Here is an 11,799-nt window from a genome sequence, read left to right on the forward strand (position 1 = left end):
CATTTTGCTGAACGAGACTCAAAGGTCCGAGTCGGTAAAATGATCCGAACTTCCCATCACTATTCGCCATTAGCATCTAACATGGTTGGGCGGGACTTCTACTTAAACTCAACGGGATTGGTTGATCAGTGAAATGTCAATCAATTTACTGACATACAATCTTTTTAGATTTTATAATTTTTCTCACATCGTATACTCAATTCTTATTTCAATTCTGAGTTCATTTAACTTTAAGTTGTCTTGAGAAAGCCGGACCAGAAAGTTTGAAAATGTTTGAAAAGATTAAAAAGTTTTAAGTTTGATGGTTTTCAGTCTGAAATAGTTTGAAGTTTAAAGTAGTTTTAAAAGCTTAAAGTTTGAACGTTTTGAAGGCAATACAGTCTGTCAGAGGATAGATAGATAGATAGATAGATAGATAGAAATGCCGCTGCTAGAATACCCATGTGGTTGCTAAGGTGTTGCTATTCGGTTGCTAGGGTACTTGGGGTGGTTACTAGAGCGGTTGCTAGGGGACCCGGGAAGGTTGCTAGTGTGTTGCTATGCGGTTGCTAAGGTACCCAGGGCAGTTGCTAAGGTGTTGCTATGTGGTTGCTAAGGTAGCCAGGGTGGTTGCTATGGTACCCGGGGTGGTTGCTAGGGTTTTGCTATGCAGTTGCTAGGGTACCCGGGCGGTTGCTAAGTTTGGTTGCTAAGGTGTTGCTATGCGGTTGCTAAGGTTTTGCTATGCGGTTGCTAAGGTACTCAGGGTGGTTGCTATGCATTTGCTAGGGTACCCAGGGTGGTTGCTAAGGTGTTGCTATGTGGTTGCTAAGGTACTTGGGGTGGTTGCTAGGTTGGTTTGGACACCCTAGCAACCATCCCAGGTACCCTAGCAACCGCATAGCAACACCCTAGCAACCACCCCGAACACCTTAGCTAGTTCATTTATTTAACAAACTGTTTAATCATTTAATTATTAAAAAATAATTGTCTAAATTATACAGGGTTACATAAACATTAGACTGTTACATTCATCTTGCTACAGTGTAAACTTTCATAATACTTTTATATAGTATTATAAATCATATACAGAACATAAAATTTACAACATTGTTTCATACGATATTTAGATATGAGAAGTTACCTGAATAGACTATAGACTATTTATCATAATTAGACATGTTTAATTAAATTTTACACATTTTATTCTGCCAATGTAGTTTAGGAAAAGCCCAACTAGTAAAATGTGTACAGGTTTATGTAAAAAGTAAGTAAGAACAAATAACTTATCGTGCTGTTCTTCCAAAAACGAAAAGATGCACCTTGCGTTAATTTCATGCTTACTTAATCACAGAATATTTATTCTCGGTTTGAATTGAATCGTCCAGCAACTCTGAACCAGAACTCGGACTGTCAGATGACAATCAGTCAACTGACTCCCACACTGTTCTTAAAATCCTCCAGATGCTGCACATTCAGCAGATTTGAACCCTTTCCAACAGTGGCGAAGGTGTAAACTTTCACTAATGCTCAAGAAGTCAACACACTACATTAAATCAATACAACAGTGTTGTGCCCCGTAGTCTGTACTGTAGGATCTGTAATGAATCCTCCACTCAAACTCCTGTGTAGCGGACTTTATCTTATTTCTGAAAGATGTCACGGTGGAGTCAGGAGAGGAGGTACGTTTTACTGCAGAAACCGACAAGCGCCCTTGTTGTTTGTGAACATAAGCTGATAAGTCATTTTTAGCGAATCAGCTCGCAGTATTCAGGTCAGCTGACAAGGCTGCTAGTCACTTCGAAAAGACGCGCTAGCTGAGAGGATTTTCATTAAAGCTGACAAAAAGTGATCGAGAATGGATAATTTTGACGAACTTGATAAACCCTTGATATCTTCGGGGTGTAAAAGGAAAATAAAAGCTGAAACTTTTTCACAGGACTTTGCTAAAGCAGCACGTCACAACAACAGCAACGTTTGTCAGGCATCTACATTGTCAGCTGAGGAGATTACAAAGATTAAACAAGTGTTTTCACTCTGAAAAATGAAATGTGGTGTTATCTGCCTTTGCCAAAAACGACTGTTGGAGTATCTGCTTTTGCTACACTGAAAAAAAAAATATTTTCTTACTTATATTTTTTGTCTTGTTTCCAGCCAAAATATCAAAAAATTCTTAAAGGGGTCCTATTATGCTCTTTTACAAAGTATTGATTTTGTTTTGGGGGTGTACTAGAACAGGCTCTCATACTAGGTTGTTCGAAAAACACATTATTTTATTATTTTGCTTGTTCTAAGCAAAAGTTCACTTAATTTTGACTTGTTTTTTTTCTGAAAACAAGACATTCATTTTTACTTGTCTAGAAAATCCTTCTTGATCTTGATTCTCAGAGACTTGATTATCTGCAGATGCTGGTCCTTCAAGAGTCACTCACAACTTATCTGTCAATAAAGCCTATAAAGAACATCAGTCTTAATGTATTTCACAACAGTTTAGCTTGGTATTCTTATTAAGTGAGGGTAATTTTTTTAGGATTTTTTTACCCAAGCAAAGTCTCTGAGAACCTGACACCTTTAAATTCTTTGAGACTCCAGGAAGGTTGCAGTTCTGGAAAATGGTGGCGCTGGAGACTAAATGTTTCATGATGGTTTTACACCTAATTCTTAACATTAATTCTTAAATCTTTTGCAGTTAACGTGTATTTTCTTCTCCACCTGTTCTTTTCTGACCTCGCTGACCCAATGTGCATTTTGCTGTCCAGTGGTCATGCCTTAACTTTGCAATTTCTGTATTGCATTAGTTTTGAATATTTCTCATGGGGATTTAATAATTTTTGACTTTTCAGTCTGAGTTAAACCTCTTTTTTGGCTCATTTTATCTGTAAAATAAAACATGCCTAATAATTCTGCACACCTGCATATAAGGAGTTTTCACTTCCAGCCTTCATGGACAATTATATATCACTTATAAATGATTAAATACAAAATTAGTAGTAGTTATTAAGATTGATGTGTTTTGGAATAGGTAAAAGTGATTGGAAAAAAATATCATCAGAATATCAACATGCCTAATAATTATGCACGCAGTGTAGATAACTGTTCAGGATGTTTATATCTCTCGGAAAGAAACTCTCTGAATCTGCTTGTGTGAGTTTTGGCTGATCTGTAGCATCTGCCAGATGGCAGCAATTCAAACAGGTCATGACCGGGATGGGAGCAGTCTCTTGTGATGTTTTGTGCCCTGCTAAGGTAGCGTGTAGAGGCAACATCCTCCAAAGCTGGCAACTGGCAGCCAATGATTTTCTCTGCCGTTCTCACCACTCCCTGCAGTCTCTTTTTGTCAGCAGCAGAGCAGCATGCATACCACACTGGTATACAGTAGGTCAGAACAGACTCAACTGTTGCATGATAAAAGCGGATGAGCAGTCTCCTATCCATATTATTTCTCCTAAGCACCCTCAGGAAGTGGAGTCTCTGACATGCTCTTTTAACTATAGCGGTGGTGTTGGCTGCCCAGGATAAGTCGTTAGATATGAGGACACCTACATATTTAAAGGTCTCCACTCTCTCCACGCGTTCTCCATTGATGTAGAGTAGGGCAGGGACTGAGTCTCACTTCTTCCTGAAGTCCACTATCAGTTCTTTGGTTTTAGAGGTATTCAGAATCAAGCTGTTTGTTGAGCACCAGGCCACCAGTCTGTGGATCTCCTCTCGGTATGCAGATTCATCTCCATCTGAGATGAGTCCAACTACGGTTGTGTCATCCGCGAACTTAATAATGGAGTTAGAAGGATGGACAGGTGAACAGTCATGTGTATACAGGGTGTACTAGACTGGGCTCAGTACACAACCCTGGGGGGCTCCAATATTCAGTTCAATGGATGTTGAATTGTTGGGAATGGTTCGTCAGAAAGTTAAGGGTGCAGTTAAGGGTGCATTGAAAGTACCATTCTCACCAAGGCAAAGGCAATCGTTCATGCTGTACGGAAGTCCTGAGTGGCAAATGAACAAATGATTCAAAGGTAAGGTTTTATTTTATATTTAGGTTTATGTTTTATATTTAACTTTCTTGCACACAAACTAGCATATGCGACCCTGGAGCACAAAACCAGTCTTAAGTCGCTGGGGTATATTTGTAGCAATAGCCAACAATACATTGTATGGGTCAAAATTATAGATTTTTCTTTTATTCCACAAATCACTAGGATATTAAGTAAAGATCATGTTCCATGAAGATATTTTGTAAATGTTCCTACTGTAAATATATTAAAACTTAATTTTTGATTAGTAATATGGATTGCTAAGAACTTCATTTGGACAACTTTAAAGGTGATTTTCTAATGTTTTGAATTTTTTCCACCCTCAGATTCCAGATTTTCAAATAGTTGTATCTCGGCCAAATATTGTCCTATCCTAACAAACCATACATCAATGGAAAGCTTATTTATTCAGCTTTCAGATGATGTGTAAATCTCAATTTCGAAAAATTGACCCTTATGACTGATTTTGTGGTTCAGGGTCACATATGTGGATTATGAGGACTCTCCATAGACTATATTTACCCTCTGCAATCACTGTGAAAACAGACCACTGTTAGAGATGACGAAATCTAGTTGTTATTACAGTTATTAGTAATTACAGTTGTAACATACACAAAGTGTCCTCACAAACCATGATTGCCAAATCTTACACACAGACACACAACACTCAACATACATTTATATCATTTACTTAAATAATTTTAAAGTTTAAAAAGTGAAAGGTATAAGATATACATTATTTTATTGATACAATAACTGATATGCATCAGATATATATAAAAAAGACCTTTACAACATGTTTGTAGAGGGGAAAGATGATATTCTTATATTCATTTTTTTAAGTTGTGGATGAACACTCATCAGTGATTGCCCCACATTGTGGAATAGTTCATTTGACATAATCAAAAGACTGATTGAAACCAGACCTATCCTCAATGAAATCCTACAGGAGCTTAGGATTGACACTCTTCTGACCAGTGAACGGACAAAACTAGAAAATCTCCTGAAAGTACTAGAACCATTTGCTACACACATGAGCTTCAGACAGATAGCCAGTCCCTATTTGAAGTATAGTGCCATCCCTGCTGAATCTGGAAGCACATCTGCAGGCTACCAACATGGAAAAACAGACCGTTCAAGTCCTTCTTAGGTCGATGCGACAACGCTTTGCAGGCATACTTGATCCTACACATGAAAAGTTTGATCCAGCAGCTGCAGCATCTCTTATGGACCCATCTGTCTCCCTAGCTCTTAAGATGCAGCATCTAAAGAGAGCAGCAGAAATGTTCGTCTTGAATCAAGCTTTAAGATGCAGCCAAACGTCAGCCACAATGGAATATGATGCATGTGAAATACCATTAACTTCTGGAGGCACCAAAACAGTCCTTCAGAAGTACACATTCCTCACTACAAAGATGTTCAGTACTACTAACCAGGTGAATCCAGTTAATAACTCTGGCAAAGCAATGCATGAAATGGAAAAATACCTAGATGAAGTGAAGCATGACAACACTGGAGTCACTCCAAAACCTGCACCTGTTGCAAGGGATTTGCTCTGTGCCCCTGCATCTCAAGCCTTTGTAGAAAGAATATTGTCTTTTTGTTGACTGATTTCATCTGGACTGAAAAGCAGAACGACCACCTCCCTGGAGCAAAGAGTCTTCTTAAAAGTTAACAGAAATTTCTGCAACTAAAATAAAATCAGAAAACGCCAACCACAATACATCTAATGCAAAATGCACATTTGGTGATTTTGAAGATTGTATTCTGGTTTGTTTGTGCTTAAGTACAACTGAACACTGCACACACTTGACTTATTTGAAGATCATGTTCTAGTCTGTTAGTTCAAGTAATATTGTAAGTAACTTTGGAAGATTGTGTTCTAGTCTGTTCTTGCTAAAGTAATATTGAACACACTATAGACATACAAACACACTGCACACACACTGTTCATTATTTAATCCCATTTTACAGCAGGTTGTGTTTGCTGTAGATGACTTGAAATGTTTATTGATGTACCAGTGATCACACTGCTACTGCTACACTGTACACCTGAAAAAAGTAAACTAGATATATTTAACAAGATTGCATCATGTGTGTTAATCTAATTTTTTCATAATTTAAATTAAGCAATTTTTATTTTAGATTTTTAGATCTTTAGATGTGGCATAAAACAGTTGCCAGGCATGTTTGTGTGACTGTGCGTGTAAGTGTACTGTATTCCTGTCACATAAGGTCTCAGTCACTAGCTATGTTTCTATGATCCACCTACTTTGATGTGAAATTTTGAAATATAGCATAAAAACACAGGATGGAAACATCAAGATGTGCATACATACTGTAATTAAAATGGGCACAAAAAAACTTGTGCATTCAATTGAGGCAGATCATTGTTTATCTGGTACGAAGACATACGCATAAACCTTGATATGCAACAAAAAACTCATGTGACTTTGCCTCAACAGAGGATGTGATCGATAATTGGACTCATCATAGGGGTTGGTTGTAACATTTTTAATAAACTATTACAACTATCCCCAACTCAAACAGCCATAACATAGCAAACTATCTTAGCATGTTTTTTTGATCCAAAGGCACAAATACATTTCTAATAACTTTACAAAAGATCGAAGCTATTAATACCTTTTTTTCATTATGACACAAAATAATTCTGACTTTACAATAAACTGTCAAGTATACTTTCAAATGAGACATGCTTTTAGTGCAAAGGCTTCATGAGCTGTATCTGTTTTAGTTTGGGTATGCCATTTCTTGGGAATTTTTCAAAAGTGGGGGTGAAGGCAAACTGCTTAAAGGGGTCATATGATGCGATTTAAATGTTTCCTTTCTCTTTGGAGTGTTACAAGCTCTTGGTGCATAAAGAAGAAAGGAGTTTTAAGACAACATCTGCTCAAGACACAAGTTCTGTGGAGGAACAAGAAACATCTACATCATCATTACTTGTGGTTAGTAAATACTACTTCATAAAGTACTGATAGATATAGATTTCATTTCATTTAACTTTTGATTGCTAACAAAACAAAATATTTGATATTTTAAAGCAATTGTAGCAGATTTAAACAACACAGCTTTCTGATTTCTCTTCTTAAATACACACAATCATCTCACAACCTTTATTTCAACTCATTCATTTTGATCATGCGAGTGTATTCATAATTCAGTCTGTCCACATTAACATTCTGTGTCAAACCTTGGCTTTCACATCTGACTAACTCACACTAACTTGTGTCTGCCTTCTTTTGTGTGTCAGTGTCTGTGTGTGACTTGTGTGAGAAATCGTTGACTGTTTAAAGGGCTCTTATTGTTTTGTTTTTGTTTCTTTGTTTTTTACATTTTCAACATAGTGTGCGTTTGTGCATGAAGAAGCTCAGTAAATCTTCAAACTCAGTTTGAGTTCTTCTCTATTTCAGTGCGCAGTTTCTGAACAACCTGAAACGCCTCCATTGTATCCTTGAGTTTTCTTTCTTTTGAGTTTCACGTGTTTTCTCCCCCATAGACAAAACTTTATTAAAAAAAAAAACTCTTAGCACTTTGCTTTTCTTTACATAGTGTATATTTGAATAAAATATAACATTTGGGCTTTTTATCTCTGTTTTTATAAAGTGTGCTTTTCTATGGGGGAGAAACGTTTATCGTGCAATTCAGTTCATAATTTGGGCTTATCTGCTTGCATGTACACAGTACATATTTTTAATACATAATATAGCATATTTGGTCTTTTTATCATCTTCATTAAGCTGCATTAAGCGTTTTATGAACCACTGCAAGCTTCCTCAACACAGAGAAAAGGCAATACCCTGCAGGATATTTGCCTATCCGTGCATACCTTTGTGACTTCCTTACCACTACAAAGCTGTATTGTTTGTAAAGGGAGCGTTCTTTGATCAATTTCTATATATAATTTAATCCCAATTTAAATAACATTTCATGCTACTAAGAGAAACAATGTGTAGTTGATTGTTTAGTCACTGGCTTGATTTACTGCTGCATAAACAGCATTAAATGATTTTGAGACAGAAAAATCTGAAGTTGAATAATTACACATCAGAAATCACAGATCAGGCATTGGAATGAACCCTGTTAGTTACATGATGTGGCGTTACTGTCGGATCTTCTTAGGCGCTGATCTTCTTCTGCAAAGGTGGTATTTAGCATTACTATGACATCATAATCGCACACTTTTCAAATCCAGTAGTTTTCTTGGTTTCAATAAAAGCTGTTTTTGGAACAAGGACGTTTTGAGTTCTGAAACATACAGAATATTTTGATAGTATAAAAACCTGTCAAAAGATGAAGAAAAATTTGAATTCCCAGTTCATGATCCCTTTAAAAGTCAGGATACTGAATAACAAGAGGAGATCTGAGTTCAACAAATTAAAATAAAGTAAAAAAAAAAAAAAAAAACTAATTGGGAAAAAGCTACTATTTGTACTTTGTTACTTTACTAAAAGATACACACATGAAAACAGCATGTTTTTGCTTACACTCAAAAAGGGGCATTTACATAATAAATGATTGGTATTTTGAGCTGAATCTTCACAGACACATTCTGACACCTGATACTTATATTACATCTTGTAAAAAGGAGCAGGACTTCTTTAACAGATGAGTTTGACTCTGAGAGTCCTGATCTGATCACAGCTTCATTTCATAATCCAATTAACATTTGAGAGCTTGAGTCCACAAGTTAAGAGAGGAACTAATTCAGATCTTTTTCTTGTTGTCCTGCAGCTGTGAGTCAGTGAAGGACGATGGCATCTGTTTTCGAGCTGCTTCTAAACTCACTGAAGGATCTGGGAAAAGAAGAGCTAAAGGCATTTCAATGGCACTTAAAGAAAAATCATAAAGATATATCAAATTCTGAAATGGAGGATGCAGATAGGTTTAAAACAGTGGATATAGTGGTGAACTTTTTTGGAGAAGAAGCAGCAGTGAAGAACACGGTGGTGATCCTGAGGAAGATGAACAAGAATAATCAGGCTAAGAATCTGGAGGAAAATCACAAAAAAGGTAACAGGTTAAAATTAAAATTAAATTGTTAAATGTGTTTTTAGAACAAAAAAACTAACAAAAACAATAATAATAATAATAATAATAATAATTGATTTCTTTTAAATATATTTGAAATATGAAAAAGGCCCAAGTTCTACTTTTTTTTCTATAACTGATGTCTCACAGAGAGAATGATTACAGTATGACAGTTTACAGAATAAGTGAATAACTGCTGGTTTTCAGGTCCAAACCTTCCTCTTTGCGTTACTGATGAGTTTGTGTGGTTTATTGTTACTGTATTTTCGTTCTCTTTCTCCCTCACACACATCTCCGGCTGAGGGCAGTACTGAAAATCCTGAGCTTGTTGGAGCCAGTTCAAAACCGATGGGGGTTAAATAATGATCACTGTCTGTAGAGAAATGTCCGGAGAGCTAGAGGACATCTCTCTCTTGCATACCTTCTCAGATTTGTAGGTTGGCTAGTCTCTTTTTCAGTAGCAGCCACTTTTTCACCCCTTCCTTGAAAGTCTGAACAGCACGTTCAGCTAGGCCATTTGAAGAAGGATGGTAAGGAGCTGATGTTACGTGCTAAATGCCATTTCTCTTCATGAAGGTTTTGAATTCTTCACTGGAAAAGCATGTTCCATTGTCTGGCACTTGCCTTTTAGGCAGTCCCTGTGTACTGAAACACATTCTCAGTTTCTCAAAGGTACTTTCCAGGCTTGTGCACAATGTTGTATTGATATGCTAGTAACATCACAGCCTACCTTCGCACTCTGGGTGATCCTATTTGAGGAACTGCTTTTGTTTCACTGAAAAGGTTAATCAAGGGCTAATGCACATCTTTTGATAATCTTTGGATGCCAAAATCTTTGGATTTTTCCATGTCCACTGAACATCTTTTCTCATCAACAGAGGCAGGAGGCTAGTAGCATTGCCAAATTTGGAAGGAACTTATTATAATAGTTTATCAACCCTAGGTATGCTTTAAGATCTGTGACATTCCACAGTTCAGGTGCTTCTTCTATGGCTTTCACTTTCGTTCTTGTGGGATTCAGACCCTGTGCATCTACTTTGTGACCTAAGTATTCCACCTTATCCACCAGGAACAGTAAACGTCTCTGAATCCGATTGTCATCAACGGCACAAACAAGATGATCCTTCAGCATTTGGTCTAAAGTTGCTCCATTATTGCAGTCTTGTGCTAAACGATGCAACTCAGCTTCATACTCTGTCACAGTTTCTGTCAGCTTCTTCATTCTCGAATCAAATTTAAATTTCTGTACAATCTCACTTGGTTGAGGATTAAAATGATTTTTGTTACCAGCTGTTGACAAGTCTTTTCACTTGGTTTTGTAGGGCTGAGAAGATTTCACATCACACTATAAGTCTGTGGTCTCACAACACTTAAGAGAATAGTTCTTTGTATACCCTCATCTTCAATTCCATTAGCTACAAAGAAATTGCTCCAGTATTTCAGAATACTCTTCTCATGTTTGGGCTTGGGCTTTTGCAACAAATGTTGATAGTTTTTGCCATGGCAAGCACTCACATTTTCTTCATAAAATGTACAAATCTAGTTATTAATTACTATAGATTCCATACAAACTTTAGCGCATAATTCATCCTGCGCCATTTGTCGCAAGCCTATGAATGAGGTGTAAAATCACCCGGCTTGTTAAAGAGAGGTGTACTATGGCATTAAGCAATCAGGTGTAAGATGTTCGCACAGCAGGTGAAAATCGGGCGAAAAGACTTAACATTGGATAGAAATTTGTATCATAGAAACTTGGGTGTGGGATCATTTCACAACACAACATGAATACATCATGAACAAGCCATATGTCTGCACCAGAACATCATAGAGACATAAGGATGGGCTCTCGTTATTAGGGTGGTTATCTAGATTGTAAATTTAACTATTGTAACTCTGTAGCCACACCCTAACAACCATTTAGAGGACCCTGAATAGCAATATGAAGAGAACATATATCTGAGCCAGACAACATCATACTGATTTAGAGGTTGGCTTTCTTGCAATCACATACATTCTCCTAGCAACTGCCGAAAACTGATTAATGATTTTGATTTCTCACCTGAAATCTTCAGAGTATATGGGTCTGAGGTCTTGACTTAATTTCTGTGAGTAACTAAACAATCTCCACTCTCTGTTGTCATCTTTATTCAGGAGTGATGTAGTGCTGGAGTCCTGGAGTTGATATCTGGAATCTGATATCGACAGTTTAACACCAGCCTGATTGATCCAGAACAGCTGAATTCCCTCAGAACGGATCCAATCATCACAAGAGACTCCAGCATATGATTACAACTGATAGGAGAGAGTCACAGAGCGGCCTGCACTGATCTCAGTCTGTGAGGATGAGGATGATGATGAAGAGACTGGAACACAAAATAACACACAAATCATAGACTTTTCAATCATAATGAGAGTTTAAATGAAGAAATTGCCCTTTTTAAATTAATTACATAATTGTAAAATTATCATCATCAGAGCATCAGTTCCTTGTTTTGGTCTTGTCCATTCAAATCTGTCCATTGTTGGCAGAAGTATAAATCTATAGTCTTCCTTTGTGATGTTTTTCATGTTCAGAAAGCAGTCAGACCCCAGATTCAGTCTCATGTCTCTCTGTGTCATTCTTCTTATATTAATAAATGAAAACAAAGCATACCAGACTCCTAATATGGAAATAATTTTAGCATCAGTATGTTCTGTATGTAACAATATTAAACTGTGCATGTTCAAATGAACT

The 11,799-nt window shown here is 36.9% G+C and overlaps 1 long non-coding RNA gene across 1 annotated transcript; it reads left to right on the forward strand.

Annotated features, from left to right (window-relative positions):
• Nucleotides 1–6,907: 6,907 nt before the first annotated feature.
• On the forward strand, nt 6,908–11,781 carry LOC107672932 (uncharacterized). The gene is made up of 3 exons (XR_001632354.1): nt 6,908–6,982; nt 8,769–9,047; nt 11,217–11,781. It is a non-coding gene; the product is annotated as an uncharacterized LOC107672932 (long non-coding RNA).
• Nucleotides 11,782–11,799: the final 18 nt, after the last annotated feature.

This window comes from Sinocyclocheilus anshuiensis, unplaced genomic scaffold (genome assembly GCF_001515605.1).
Source record: "Sinocyclocheilus anshuiensis isolate Anshui unplaced genomic scaffold, SAMN03320099.WGS_v1.1 scaffold464, whole genome shotgun sequence".
Lineage (NCBI taxonomy): Eukaryota > Metazoa > Chordata > Actinopteri > Cypriniformes > Cyprinidae > Sinocyclocheilus > Sinocyclocheilus anshuiensis.